General features: G+C 32.7%; 1 long non-coding RNA gene across 5 annotated transcripts; it reads left to right on the top strand.

Moving 5' to 3' along the window:
- The first annotated feature begins 8,027 nt into the window (after positions 1 to 8,027).
- On the top strand, positions 8,028 to 15,525 carry LOC124450538. Of its 5 annotated transcripts, none has more exons than XR_006950063.1 (5): positions 8,028 to 8,269; positions 10,032 to 10,102; positions 11,082 to 11,157; positions 12,511 to 12,601; positions 14,937 to 15,525. It is a non-coding gene; the product is annotated as an uncharacterized LOC124450538 (long non-coding RNA). The 5 variants fall into 5 exon arrangements; XR_006950059.1 differs by having other exon boundaries at positions 12,511 to 12,649; positions 14,935 to 15,525; XR_006950060.1 differs by lacking the exon at positions 8,028 to 8,269 and adding an exon at positions 9,004 to 9,357 and having other exon boundaries at positions 12,511 to 12,649; positions 14,935 to 15,525.
- The last annotated feature ends 228 nt before the right edge of the window (positions 15,526 to 15,753 follow it).

The following is a 15,753-nucleotide window of genomic DNA, read 5'->3' as shown; positions in this document are numbered from 1 at the left end:
GAAAAAAATTTTGGCAGAAAAGACTGGCGGACTTATGTTGCTTGCATCACTTCTTACCAGTGAAGTCAAAATCAGGATTTGTTGAATGCTTCAATACCAAAAGATCTCAGTGAATATTACGAAATTTGCTTAACAAGATTAAGTAAGGAATTATATTCGTTTCATATCAGTAACGAACAGTTTCAGTCACTTTTAAATGCTCTGGCTGTTGCTAAAGAACCTCTTCCTTGGGAAATGATCGATGACGTTCTTTGTTTGAATTCAAATTACATATCACTTGGGGTTAGAAAAATTATCTCTTGTCTGTTTGTTACCAATGGAGAAGGATGTGTTTCGTTTTTTCACAAATCCTTAAATGATTGGTTGTTGGATGATCGAAAACATGATTACTCAGTAAAAACTTCTTGTGGTCATCGACTTGTTTTAGAATTTTGTTTAAAATCTTTCGATAACCTCAAAGCTGAAGGTGTAAACTATGACGTCATTAAACATGCGTCAGTGAGGTATTCAGTTAAGTATTGGTTGCTTCATTTACTTGCTATTTCTGATAATGATTATATCGTTGAAAATGTTGGTAAATATCTTGTTGACTTGGAAGTTTTAGTTGCTTCTGTGTTGGTTGATGGTCGTCGGACTTTTGAAAATTTTAAATTATTCAACGCACATGATGTGTACTTTCTTATTTCTGAGGACATTCGATTGTTATTTAATGAAGTTTTTTCTGTAATGACGTACTCTAAGCGTATAGGCAATAAAGTAATTTTTTTGCAAAACGTTGCCAACGACGTCAAAGATCTTTCGTCTCAAGCCATCACAATGCTTCAAACACGTTTCAAAGACTCACCATATCTAGAGTGCAAAGACACGGGTTTTGTAAAGGCTCGATTATTACGTTTAAATCAAAATTTGAAGTCTGTTGATGTTTCACGAAATCATGATTACGTCGTCTGTGGTTATTATGGATTCGTCGTGCAACTTTTTTCATTGAGAACAAACAGATGTTTATGGATAAAAAATATTGATGGTCAGTTTAAGCAATTTAAAGAGGGAGAATTTTGCGTTGTCTTTCATCCGTTCGAAGATTTGATTTTTGCTTCCCAGCTTAATAAGATATTAGATATTAGTGGTAAAATTTTCTCCAGTCCGTTCCATTGTGATGATTCTACTTCTAAGTTCTTTACGGACAAATGTTTTTCTAAGGATAAGTACACAATGGTCACTTGTTACAAAGATACTTTGACAGTATGGGACGTTGAGAAAGGTGAAAAGAAACGCAGTATTAGATGTAATAATGTGACCTCACTGTGTTTTTCTAATTCTGGAAGATATTTGTGTGTTGTTGATGAAAGAAAAGTGGTTCAAATATTTGATGTAGCGAATAATTATGAAACATTCGTTTACGACGTTCATTTACCGTCTAGTTTTTCAAGTAAGTTGTTCACTGTTGGTCTTCATTCTTGGTGTTGTTGTTGGCATCCTCTTTTTGGGATAAAGCCTTTCATTGTAAATCCCACTGGTGAGAAACTTCCTGATGTAGAGCCTGATTTCGAAACTTCGTTTTTTCCTCTCGATCCTTTCGATGACAACAGACCTAGCTTTTCCTTTTATATGTTATTTATGTATTATTTTATTTTGTATAACGACAATGTACTTTTGTTTAATTACGGACTTGACTTTTATCTTTATTCAATACCGCGTGCATGTTTAACTAACAGTTACAGTTTTCGTAACAGGAAATTTTGCTTAAATGGAAAATTTCTGTATCGGAGCAATGAAGTAACATCAAGGGTAAGTATATACAATCTCAACACATTTGACTTTGTTGTCAAGGAATGTTTTGTTAGGGACATGGTTGCTGTAGAAAATGGAGTTATTTTGCTCACGGCAAAAAAATATTCCTGAGCTTTGGAATAATGATTTCACAAAACATGTTAATAGTTTCGATGAACTAAAAGGCACAAAGAAAATTTTTGAGGTGAGTGATGTATCATTTGCTTGTCAAAAAACTGATTCTTTTGTGTTTTTCAATGTTGAAAACAAGCGAAAAGAAATATCAGTGGATTTCGAAAATTATCGAAATGTGCACGTATTTGCTTGTAGCTCTAAGTATCACGTGTTTGCTGAAGTTGAATTTAAGGATCAGATAATTTACTGTATGTGGCATGAAGACAAACTTGTTAATGGTTGGGATGACGTAATTAAGGAGGAAATCACCAATTTCATCGTGAACAAACACGTTGGAAAGTACACACGTGATATTATTCGCTGTAAAACTTACGCTGCTTTTTCACCTTCAGCAGATAAATTATTGATAGGTGACCCAGGACTGTATGTGAAAGTATTTGACATCAAAAACCTACAAATTATTTGTAGTTTTACTAAGAATTTAGTCTATGGTAAGTTTTTCTTTCTTGATTGTAGATTTATGATTAATGTTAACTTACAAGTGATTGATTTGAAATATTTTAAGAGCATTTTACTAAGACCGCGTGATAAAATGTCACTTGCAACTTTTTATTTCTGTCGTAAACGCAAACTTTTTTTTAGTTTTTCCTTTGCTGTCCCGATATATTGCGCAAAAATCATCTTGCCACGAGAATAAATGTGATCTTTGATGATAAAATTTCTTCCCATGTTTGATCATGACATGTCAACTACATTATCTTAACGAAAATTTCATTCATTTCTTATGCATGATCTCCAACATCGTTGACATTTCAATTAAGTCCGTTTGCTTATGGTTTTATAAAATGAACTTTGTCTAACTTTATTTTTTCTGTAAAGAGACTGCAGTTTGACGATAATGTCAACAATAAAGTAAAAGGTTTGAACTCGGGAGTATTGTTATATGTTTGTAGATGTAGATCGTCCAGGTTAGTAGAGTCCTGAGAAGGACTATTTTTCTTGTTGTTGACTGACGTTTCGACAACCTTAGTGGTAGTCATTTTCATCAATGTCAACAATTTTGGAAATCATGCTGGAAAACTTAACTTCATCAATTAAAGATGGCAATTGAAAAACAATAATGAAGCAAACCAACAGCAATACTTGTACAACGAAATTTTTTTATTGACTTTTATCTTTTCACACAAAAATAGAAAAGGCAAACTAGTGTTTGTTATTGCACCTAATATTATGTTTTGTTAAAACGTCATGTAATCATAATTTTCTTGCAAATTTATTATGTGCAGAATGGTTTTAATACTTCACGTGGCACGTTTTTTGTTACTATTTTACACTTAAAGCAAGTTGTTAGTAATTTAATCAATTCTATCTTGCACTAAAAGCATTTTTTGATACATTTTAATTATTGCGTTTTGATTTACAAATCATCGATGTTAGTAAGTTATTAACTGAGACAAAGACAGCCCAATTGTCACTTTTGTTACATGAATATTTGCGTCTTCATGCATTTGAGAAATGTAAATTTATAATAAAGCAATGGTACCTTTGCCATATGTTTTCTAGCAAAATTAAAATTTGGCTGTCTTTGTCACTGATTGTTAAAAGTTAAATCGTAAACTCCATAAGAAAATGACTTCATGATTTACGTTCAACATCGTGATAAACAATTTAACCATTGAGATTGAAGACTCCAAACCATGTGTTACTGCACGAACAGGAAAAGTTAATAAAATTCGAGAATGTTTTGCAATATAGAGAGAAAGAAAACAAACGAAAATGTTGCACACGAAAAGATGTGTAAAGACACGTTTTTAACATTAAATGAAAAATCGATGTCAGAGATTTTTAACGTTTGAACAGTTTTACTTTAATGGATATCAATGAATATTACGAAATTTCCATAAAAAGAATAAGTGACGAATTAGATTCATTTCAAATCAGTAAAGAAAAATTTCAGTCACTTTTAAATACATTAGCAGTTGCTAAAGAACCCCTTCCTTGGGAATTAGTTGAGAACATACATAGACAATAAGGTGAGGAGGACATGATGATGTTAGCCAAAAGAGACGTTTGTTAACGTTGTCAATTTTTTTGTTTGAAAATTGGCAAACAACGAAACAATTGATTAAAATCTTTGACACAGTGTGTTTTGTTTCAAAAAGTGATATAACTGTTCTTATTAGTCTCAGTCAAGAATTTAGTCAAGAAAGGACTTATTCCATTGCACGTTCAACAAAATAAACTTCGATATATTCTTCAAAAAACTCTTTGCCCGAATCTGTCTAAATGTTTGTTGGAGAATATGTCGAAGAATATGTATAAATTATTAAAATATTGGTATTTCGTTCGATTACTGTTATAAGGTTTTGGGTTAAGCTTGTCAAAGGTCAGCACGAACGTATTCACTTCTTGCACAATTGAGAGGGTCAATTAATTATAAATTTTAACAATAAGCATGGGCAGCGCAGTGTATTGTGGTTCGTAAAGATCTTGACTGGATTTATTTTGAAGAAAGTAGAACATTTTTGAAAGCCAAGCTCATGTATATGCAGTTAGGCAAGTTAATTTGTATTGTTAAAATTTATAGTTAAAGAGGCTCTTATCTATGACATTGCTGTCTAAATAATTTTAAATTCACTCTATTATTCATTCTGTACTTTACGCTGTCTTTAACTACTATACATTCACTATAGTGTATGAGTGCTGAAATGAATTTAAACGAGAAGTTTTAAAGCAATTACATAGAAAACCAAACCACGTGCACCACTAAATGTGAAGAAACATGTGAAGAAGTAAACTCTACAATAGAATTCGACTTCATAATGGACATTCCATTTTGTGATAAACAAGTGCCCATTGATTCTAAACGCTCCAAACTATGGTTATTGCACGAGAAGAAAAGTTAACAAAAGCTATAAAGAGTTTTGCAAATATAAAGAAAGAACAAAAGCTACAGTGCTGCATGTGAAAGGATGTTCGAGGACACATCTATGACTTTTACTGAGAAATTTTAAATCAAGATTTTTGCTCTGTGAACACCTGTGCTTTGTGAATCAATCGTATCATTTATGGCTGCGACAAAAGAGAACTTAGTATTGTAGGACAAGCGAAGCCCATGAACTTTATTAAAGTGTATTTGTATTAAAAAGTGTTAAACAATTAAAAGAACATTATTCACTCAAAGATCAGTGAGCATACTGGAAATGGATGCCCAACGAGATTTGATATGTAATAATTTATAGCATATTGAAAATTTTCACTTTCTAAATTCAAACCAATAGAATGACTAATTTATCTACCAAAGCACTTGGTGGCATAGTTTTCTTTTTTCAAACCATGAAGTTTCATCTGCGAGCAGAACTGGAAGACAAAGGCTCTGTGATTTTACTGTGATATTGGTTATTGACTTTGTTGACAACATTTTTAAAACCTGAAAGTGAGAAACTGGTTATCCTCACAACCGTTTTCAAGGGAATTTCAAATGTTGTTAAAAAACTGTAAACAATTAAAGTGACTGAACATTTGTGAGAGAGAATAGAAGAATGTCGCATGATTACAAAGGTGTTGTAGCCAATGGGCTATCGTTCAGCATTTTTGTCGATGCCTCAACCTGGAGTGACAGTTTCATGTCTACTTTGTTTCATATAAGTAGTATGTCTAGACTACAGTAACATCAATATGTGAAAGTAACGTCAATCTACAACGATGAGAAGTATACGACACTTTGAACGTTTTTCTCAGGAAGTTAAGTTTTTAGGATTTTTCAATGGTTATTTTGAAATTTTCTATGGATTCTTATATTTGTTGTCAATAAATGTAGTGTAGCCAGTTCACTCACTAAGTTTTACTGTGCAAATTTAAAAATTGAAAATTAATGTGACCGTATTCTAAAGAAATGAATGATGATGATGCTCAAGAATTTGCATAGCAGGACTAACACGAGTGGGCTGGGTACATATTAGTCAATGATTTATTGTTGCATGGAACTATGTATATGTGATATTACTGTCCATTTAAAGAAAGAATTGTTCATTTTGTAGGACAAAACAGGCAGTTGATATGTGTATCAAAATTTTGCAAAACATATAATGAAATAATTTTAGTTGATTTTATTAACAAGTATTTGCATGACTTTTATTAATTTTGCACTGTAATATAGAATGTAGTCATAAAGAAATTGTTTTGTTGAAAAATTATTGCGTGTTGTGTGTGTGTTTGAATTATGTGACTCCAGTGACCTCTGACCTAAAATGCTGCTATAAATTATTTCATATTTATCACTATCGGCTGTTAAACCAAAAGACGTGCTTTAAAGAAGAAAATGATCTTAATTTTATCGACATCAAATTTTTGATATTTTTCTAGATAGGACTGATCCTTTTTTTATGAAATATAAATCTTTGTCAAATGTTTCCAACAAAAACAGTATAAAGATTTTGTTTTTTTACACGAAATAGAAAACAATAAAATTTGAGTGCACGCTCCATATTAACTAAGGGAAATATGAATATGCTCAATCCTTCCCCCCTAACTTTTTTAAAGATGTTAAATTGTACAGTTGCAGATAATAGGTAGGTATGTGTTGTTCGTTCATTGTGTAAAACTTCTGCTGTTGTCCTTTCTTTTTATAATCAAGCCATAAAAATCAACAAATCTTACTCCTCGCATTTAATTTTCAACTGTCGCATTAATTTTTTTCTTGGGTGTTATATTAGTTGTAACCAACTAGGTTATCATTTAAGGTACTTCACAGTAAACCAATATTGTTCTTTTTGTGTTTTTGCTTATCATCTATGTCATTTACACTACAGTCGAACAAGTTGATTGTATTTTGTCATTTTATTTGGTTACTTTGGTGTGGACTCTAACATATATATACATATATACATATACATTTGCAAAAAATATTCCATGTCGGTTTTTAAGATAGAAAAAGTTTTTAGGACATTTACAAGTGGAAAATCAATTGGATCTCCACGTTTTCCTGTACGTGGTTTAATTATTCCCAACCGAAACTAAGTAGGACAGCTGGTGTAGTTTCTGAAAGTTGGTATATAACATTTCATATACTACTACTATACCTTAAATAGTTAACGCAGGCATATTTATAACAGATAACAAATGCCTACGTGAAAATCAAACTTTAGTATGAAGAAGCGTAATGCTGAATGCAAGTTTAAAATACTTCGAGATGATCTCATCTGTGACATTATCATATGTGGACTTAATGATAACCGTCTTCGTGAACGTCTTCTTAGAGAACCAGAATAAACACTACAGAAAACTATACAAATGGACATGCTGCTGAGAAAACAACGGGACAAACGAAGGAACTTAAAAAGGAAATTAAAAGGCAAAGAATATATTGACAGTATACAGAAGAGAAAATTCACGAGAAACAAAAAGAAAAACATTGGCAGAGAATCATTCAGTTACTATAAATCCCTACTAAAAGACTGTAAATTTTATTCTTACACTCACAAGCGAGGGAAATGCAAGACTTATGGAAAAATATGCACGAAGTGCTTTAAGCTGAATCATTTTGCTGGTATGTCAAAGATAAAAGCAAGACGATCAACAATTTCAATCGCCGCTATAGTGAATTTGCAGAATTTTATGCCAGTTCCTTTGTTTGGTATTTAATATAGACGACGAGTTTTTTGAAAATAGACATGTTTCGACATCTCATGATGCCATCTTCAGTATGAGTGAATAAATAAATAAATACAGGGTTTATAAAAGTATTATGATACAGTAACAATGAGAGATATAAATTTGGATAAGTTATAAGAATAATGAGGAAATGAGATAAATTAATAGGGAGCGTGTTACAAACTAATCAAATCTTTTCTATTACTTTCATCAACTGTAGCACCAACTTTCAAATAAAGAAGCCCTAGTACCTATGGTCTGTGGCAAACCATGAGGTTAAAAAATGACTATACCTTTTCTTTTGTTATAGGATCTGTATTGTATGAGTTATTAGCAGAAAATACACATCCAAAAACTTCGCTCTTTTCACATGCAACCATCAACTGATAAAGAATATCATCAGCTCAAAACATTTGCAACATATCACGTCCCCCCCCCCCCTTACAAAACAACAGTCTTGGTGCTCATGCAAGCGGAAGTAGTCGTAAAAAAACGTGATTTAACTTTTCTTCATTAGTCTTGTGTTTTTGTCATCGTTTATGTGGTTGTTTGGTTGTATGAGCTATGAAAAATTATATGTGTGTATGAAATTTATGAAATGAAAGAGAAAAGAAATCGTCAGAATGTGCGAGCGAGCGATGCAATTTTCAAACGTCGCATGCTTCATGATTCCGTAAACACATCGTCATTAATGTCTGTAAAACGTACAGTGGTAAGTAAAGTTTTTTATTGATTTATAATATAGATTTTGAACAATTATCTGGCGAGTGCATTTTATTTTATATGTGGTCATAAATGAAACAGTAAATTTAAACATTTTATGAATTATGCTGTAGAATGTTGTCATTGTTATTGGGGTTTAGTTGAGAAGGACCTAAAAGGCAACACATTTGTTTTTTTTGCTCATTTTATTTTAAATTTTAATTTATCAATGCTGCATTCGTTTATGTGTTAAATGAGACAACACATCTTTGAATATAATGGTAGCAAAATATTTAAACAAAAGCAACAACCTCAGTTTGGATTTAATCAAATTAATGCCCAATACAATTATATTTTTCCAAACTTTGAAATACTTTGAGACTTATTATAAAGTTACCAGTCACACAACATCTCTTACTAATCTTGCATTCTGAAATATCTGTTGGAACATAGCATTTTTTGCTTCTTCACAAAACACTGTATGTGTTGGTTTTATAAATTGTTATATGTATGTATGTATGACATTTGACATTTTCTAAAGAAATGACTTCTACAAAATCAACATAGCCTGTTGATAGAAGTCTTGAAAGCAGACTGGGATTTTTTCTCTGTAGAACAGAGCATGTGCTCAATACTGCCAACAATTACAAGAGATACTATGTAGCTGTGTACAAGCTTAAACCGTTAGTTACTTATATATGACCAACAGTGAGATATTAATTATCGTGCTAATTTCATGTTCTTTGCAAAGTTTTCATGTAGCTAATATTTTTCATTGTATATTTAGCACACCTATCTAAAATTCACAGACAACGTATGTAGTTCTGGGTATGTGGTTATTGAGCAAAAACATGTTTAGATCACAACTTACGTTCATTCGTATGCAATATAAATTTCTTCATGACATGGTGTATGTTGAACTTTCATCTTTGAAAAATGTTGCTTAAAAAAGAGTGTCGCTATTTGTTGGCAACGTTAAAATTTAACTATTACGAATTGGCAATAAAAGTAAAATAATCACTCATATATTGATATATACTATTATTCCCATTTTAACTTAGGAAGATTTAGTATAAGAATTGTTTCCCTATCGACGATGTAAGTTTTCTTTCAACGAAAAATTGTTCCTTATTCCATATTTGTAGAGTGATTTACTGTAATCCAAGAAAACAAAAGTATTTTAAAAGAACTTTCTCCATTACAGCTTTACCATGTCTCCTGCCATTAATAAGATAATCACTATAAAACATGGACAGATTTACTGAGGAGGGGTAAAGGGTGGGGCACGCAAACTTAGATTTAACTTCCAAAAATAAATTGCCCACCTCTGTCGGAAACATTTTAACTCCCTCAATTTTAGCAAAACCAATCATTAGTACAATTGAACTGAGTATTTCTGGGCAATGTTTCAACTTTCTTTAATATCTTTGGTGGCTGCACTACCAGACCTCTCCTAAAATCTACACTTTTATTGTCGTCACTTCTTTACCAATTGACTATTAAATTAGCACTTTTAATTTCCAGTATTTTCTTGCGTGTAGCATTTACTGTGAAATAAAAAAATTCTCTACCGAAGTCTTATGCTGTATATTGTGAAATAATTCTTTTGAAACCAAAAATTCTTTTATCAAATTGACTAATTTTTGTCTTTTATTGACAGAAATTAGGTTAACTAACGTGAGTTTATACACATGATATTTAATCCTATAGTATTTCTAGTCACGCAGAGATCATATGACATTCTTCCTAAGATCAATACTTTTATTTTCTAGTCATCGTATTCATTGGAGAAGACGCCTTACGAAAATTTCGATAAAATTGTGCAAAGCATTTTCATCAAAAGGTAATTATCATGTATTAAGTATTTGTTGTTCGAATTTCAGTGACATAAGTAAAGTACATGGGAACGAACTCCTGAATTCGAATTCCAGTTTGTCACAGATTGTTAAGATTATTTCCGTGAACATTCGCTATCTATATGTTGCTAAAAGTTTCATAAATTGTATGAATGATTGTAAGCAATGCAAAATTACATGCGATCCCAAAGACTAGTCAATGTAAATCACCGTTAGTTACTGCTTGTGATTAAGAGGTTAACTAAAAGCAGCTTCCACAAGATCGAAATATCTTTGAGTCTTCGACAAAAGATAAAAATCATTTAATAAACATTCGCTCCTAGAAATGTTCGGACATAACACTTCCCAAATATGAATTTATTGTTACATAATTCGTTGTACTAATCACTGCAATGTTTGATGATTTTTGATATTCGTTTTTTAAGTAAAAATAGTTGATATATTTGATTCTACAATTGTTTTGATGTGAAATGAACAAACGCGCTATGCATGATGGTTGTTGGCAAATTCTATTTCAAAAATCGAAAGAGTTTGTGAAAATTTATCTGTTGAAATTCAATTTTATTCTTAAGGTGTCGACAGCAGTAGACTGCATTTTATTTTATCGCTTAGAGTCATCAGTCAACATATATATTTGAGAAATGACAAAGGCTACTCTCCTTAACGGCTTTCACTTTTATTATGCACCACGTCTGCGTCCGCAAAGAATGATGGAGTTTTGTTACGACATAATGACGTATTTTCCCATGTGATATTGTATAGTTTGCAATCTCTTACTTCGTCATGATCATTCTCGTTGAACAGAAGTTATGCTCGTTATTGACTTTAATGCATGGCTATAAGCACAGTACTTATTACGTAGTTGCAACTCCAGATGATTTGTAGTCGATGTTTATTAAAATTAAATGATATTTTGAAGTCAAAATTGACCAATTAATCTAGTTTGACGTTTTTTTCTCTATACAGTGAATCATGAGCGCCGACGACGACGTTGATAACGTTGATCAACAAGAACTAGACAGTGTTTTACGTATTGAAGAAGGTAACATGTTTGAAATATTAAAGAATTTATATTGAATTATCAACCTAAAGGTTAGAGTCCAACAGATTGTTTCAAAGATAACCATAAGCGTTCGATTTATTTGATACTTATTAAAACAAAGCAAGTGACGTTTGTCGTTTCGTCTCGACTCAAGACATCTTCAAATGAGATGTAATTACTTAGATAGTTAAGGTGTGAGGTTTGTGTGGATGTGTACTTACAGTGTAAAGTTGATTTTGAGTATTGTAAGGAAATGTAAGAAAGATTGTACAAGATATAAGGGGGGATGAGTAATGGAGGGAAATTTACCATAAAGAGAGCTGAGAGAGACGTTCATTCTCCCCCCCCTCTCGCAATTATTCCAAAGACCAATTTAAGAGTTTTTAAGATCTGAAGAGAAAAAAGGGAGTTAAAGATAGTTGCTTCCTGTGAAAGGGCACACAGAAAAATAAAAGTAATAAAAAGGAACTTTTGAGCATCGTAGTAAAGCCTAGGCCGTACTATCGTCCACATCGACGAAAATTAGAACGAAAACTGCCGCAACGAAAATCTTGAACGAAAACTCAACGAAAATTTCGTTTTTGTGCTTATAAGAAGAGTTAAACTTTTGACATTTTTCGTTAATGAAAACGCATGCAATTGGCTAATAATCTAAAACTTAACTACACAAAGATGGCGGGGTGGCACGAATTTTAATAAATCCGATGCGAGAAAAAACAATTTGTCGTCATTCGCAATTATTTTATGAGTCTGTTTTCTTTGTTCGGTTCTCGTAACTTTTCAATCAAATTGTTAAATAATCCAAGTCGATCACGTCGTTTATTAATTGGGTCAATCTAGAATCGGCCTTTGATTGTCTTGCTAAATGGTTGCTTTCAACTTCAGAAGGAGTATCTTCTTGCCAAAGGAAGACACTTTTTCCTTTTTGCTTGTTTTGTTACCGCAACGGCTACTACAGAGACACATCCAGCAATAATACCGTTTACGTTTTAGCCGATCTTTGTAAACATGCTTGCAATTTTACGTCGTGTCTGGCATGTATTTTGTGCACGAATTTTCGTTTGGTTTTCGTTTTCGTGATTATCGACGATAGTGTGGCCTAGGCTTAAGTCTATGTAATTAGTCTGAGATGTCTTGAGTCAAGACGAAACGTCGATTGCTTTTTTAAATAAATACTGAAAAAATCAAATGCCGATGGCTTTCTTAAACACGATCTTTTGGGATCTTATCTTTATATTTAGAATTCCATTCAAACCTGGCACCTCACTGGCGACATTGAAATTTTATAAATTCTTATTAATTGTTGTCCACTCATATTTACGATGTATTTGACATGTTTGACGTATTTTTTAGTTGCAAGCGATTGTTGAAATTCATATTCCATTAAAATCCTACAGTGGCAGTACGGCCCTACGAACAAACGATTTGTCTCTGAATCGAGACAGTAAATATCAATATGCTGTCCTGTTGAAGTGCTAAAAATCCTACGGAGGTAATGGTTACCCCAAAGGATTGGGGAAAATTGAAAAAACATAACAGTTGAGAGAACGTTGCTAAATCGATCAGCGTACAAGGTTCGCAAAAACCTTTGGTGGAAATAAGTAATTTGACTTCCAATGATTTAACTAATGTCAAATTTTCACATGTTTGTAGATGTAAATCGTCCAGTTTAGTAGAGTTATGAGAAAGACTGTTTTTGTTGTTGTTGATGTACGTTTTGACTTCCTTAGCAGTAGTCACCTTTAAAGTCAAGTTGACTTTCTCAGGACTCTACTAACCATGACGATCTACATCTAGAAACATGTAACGATACGCCTGGGTTCAAACCATTTACGTTATTACAGTTATTGATGTTGACTGACGTTTTGACTTCCTTAGCAGTCGTCATCTTTAAAGTCAAGTTGACTTTCTCAAGACTTTACTAACCATGACGATCTACATCTAGAAACATGTAACGATACGCCAGGGTTCAAACCATTTACGTTATTACAGTTATTGATGTTGACTGACGTTTTGACTTCTTTAGCAGTGGTCACCTTTAAAGTCAAGTTGATTTTCTCAGGACTTTACTAACCATGACGATCTACATCTAGAAACATGTAACGATACGCCCAGGTTCAAACCATTTACGTTATTACAGTTACTCACGTTGACTGACGTTTAGACTTCTTTACCAGTCGTCACCTTTAAAGTCAAGTTGACTTTCTCAGGACTCTACTAACCATGACGATCTACATCTAGAAACATGTAACGATACGTCCGGGTTTAAACCATTTACGTTATTACAGTTGTTGTTATTGACTGACGTTTTGACTTCCTTAACAGTGGTCACCTTTAAAGTCAAGTTGACTTTCTCAAGACTATACTAACCATGACAATCTACATCTAGAAACATGTAACGATACGTCCGGGTTCAAACCATTTACGTTATTACAGTTATTGATATTGACTGACGTTTTGACTTCCTTAGTAGTCGTCACCTTTAAAGTCAAGTTGACTTTCTCAGGACTCTACTAACCATGACGATCTACATCTAGAAACATGTAACGATACATCCGGGTTCAAACCCTGTACGTTATTACAGTTATTGATACTGACTGACGTTTTGACTTCCTTAGCAGTAGTCACCGTTAAAGTCAAGTTGACTTTCTCAGGACTCTACTAACCATGACGATCTACAACTAAAAACATGTGACGATACGCCTGGGCTTAAACCATTTACGTTATTACAGTTATTGATGTTGACTGACGTTTTGACTTCTTTAGAAGTCGTCACCTTTAATTTCCTATTCAGCCTATTTCCACTTAAATTTTCGCAAATATGTTGCAAAGTTTTTCGTCACTGACTATTTTTTTGATACCCCCGCACATACATCTCACAGTCACGGCCACCTGGTAAACGTTGATTGGTGAGGGGGGTGTGTTATTCATATATTCAATTGTGCCTGACTGATTTTTTTGAAAGCGAGTTGTTTAATTTCTTAAAGCGCCTATGAAACGAAAATTTTGCTATCTGAGTAATACTTTATTGAAGAGATATTTTAAATTGACAATGAACATTCTAAACCAGTTTATGCATATCACTTTTAATTCTTGAGATATTGAGGTTCTTGCTATGTCCGATATATCTAACTTGTGACGTCACGTTGCGTAATGAGAACTAAAATTATTAGGTATATTTACTGATACTTTACTTCACAAGGACAGAGTTCCCTTCATTGTGACGGAGTTAATGCTATAAAATGCTGCCTACTAGTATCAACCTGAAGTTGTCCGTAAACTGAAGAGTATTTGAAACATTGTGGGAACTCATTATACAATATGACGTCAAAAGTTAGATAAATTGGAAATAACAAAAACGTCAAAATCACGAGAATATACATTTACTGTTTTAGAAAGTACACTGTAATTTCAAAGGTTCTAGTCATTGCAAACATAGTTTAACTTACAAAATTTTCGTTGCATTGGCACTTTCAGCAAATTGCTTTAAAAAGAAATCAGTTGTGCGCAACTAAATATGTGAATAAGCCCCCCCCTCCCCTCCCATTAACTTTCTGGGGACAGCCCTACTCACAGTTCACATGGCCTGCCCTAAAGTGATCCATTTGACAAATCTGGTTGTTCTTGATTTTGTCATTTTTTTTAAGCTTGTTTACGATATATTCCACTATGACTTTCACGAGTCAGTAGATTGGCTGTCTCTTACTACATACCGTTCTTGACTACATTTTCAAACAAATAAAAAACCTTTTTACTAATTTCTATAATTTCTGACAGAGGAATCAAATCAAGTTGATGATGCCGATTCACTTCAGGAAACAAATCAAGATGAACTAAATGGACTTGAATTAAAAGACCTTGAGGTCAGCAATCTCTTTGAGGACAGCAGGCAGAATATGGATTGTCATCTTTATTTTATGTCGGTTCCTCCAGAACTTTGATGACTGTAATTTGTTATGGCATGTCAAAATACAATTTGTGTTTTTACAACCATTGAAATTGTTACAATGATCATAAATATTACATCGATATGCAATTTTTAGCAACCTCAATATTTGGGGGAGAACGTATTCATAAATGCATGTTCTGCAGAATTAAATTCTTTTTGAAATGCATTCTTTTCTTTAGATTAAGATATGCATTCATAAATTCGAGCCCCTCCCCCTTCCTCATCAACGAGTTTACTACGCCTCTGTTATGAAATAGACAGAGTAAATTAGAACATAAATAGAACATTTTTATCATTAGTCCATAGTAAAATGTAGACTTACTCAAGTAAGTTAATTAAAGTTCAAATATCGTCACGTCCAATATGTCAATGTCATTAATAAGAAAGTACATACAGGTTAGAGATATTATGGGGAAAAACAACTTGATATTTTTTGTATCCAATAATTTCTAGTCAAATAAGGAGAGGCACCTTACATGTTGTAACCAAATAAGTTTTTTGTTGTCAATAAGTTATTGGAATTGTCAAGGTTATTGCTTAACATAGGGCAAGTAATATTCAAAAATTCAAAAAGTAACAAGTTCAATAACCATTGGGAAAAATCAAGCATTGTAACTGTACAATAACTTTATTCGTAAGTATGCTTA

The sequence above is a fragment of the Xenia sp. Carnegie-2017 genome, unplaced genomic scaffold (genome assembly GCF_021976095.1).
Source record: "Xenia sp. Carnegie-2017 unplaced genomic scaffold, XeniaSp_v1 HiC_scaffold_24, whole genome shotgun sequence".
Taxonomy (NCBI): Eukaryota; Metazoa; Cnidaria; class Anthozoa; order Malacalcyonacea; family Xeniidae; genus Xenia; species Xenia sp. Carnegie-2017.
This window is presented reverse-complemented; position numbering and strand designations above follow the sequence as displayed.